This window comes from Acanthisitta chloris, unplaced genomic scaffold (assembly GCF_000695815.1).
Source record: "Acanthisitta chloris isolate BGI_N310 unplaced genomic scaffold, ASM69581v1 scaffold18433, whole genome shotgun sequence".
NCBI lineage: Eukaryota > Metazoa > Chordata > Aves > Passeriformes > Acanthisittidae > Acanthisitta > Acanthisitta chloris.
In genome coordinates this window covers 1-249 of record NW_008664455.1, presented here as the reverse complement: position 1 = coordinate 249, position 249 = coordinate 1, and positions in this window count along the sequence as shown.

Genomic DNA, 249 nt, shown 5'->3' with positions numbered 1-249 from the left:
TACAGTGAACCTTCTGCCAAAGTGAAAATCACTGGGAAGGATCAAATAGGTAAGATCAAATGCCAGGCAAGTATTGGGATTGTCCTGCATCAAAACCATTGCACCCTTTTGGATGTGAGCCCAGAAGTCAAAAGTGAGAGAATCAAGGCCAATTCCGCTTGTCTAAGGGCTTCCTCCTCCTTCGCTTTTGTATTTAAAAGTAAATTATTTTCTAATTATTCTCCTCTTGGACATAGGGGAATATATATA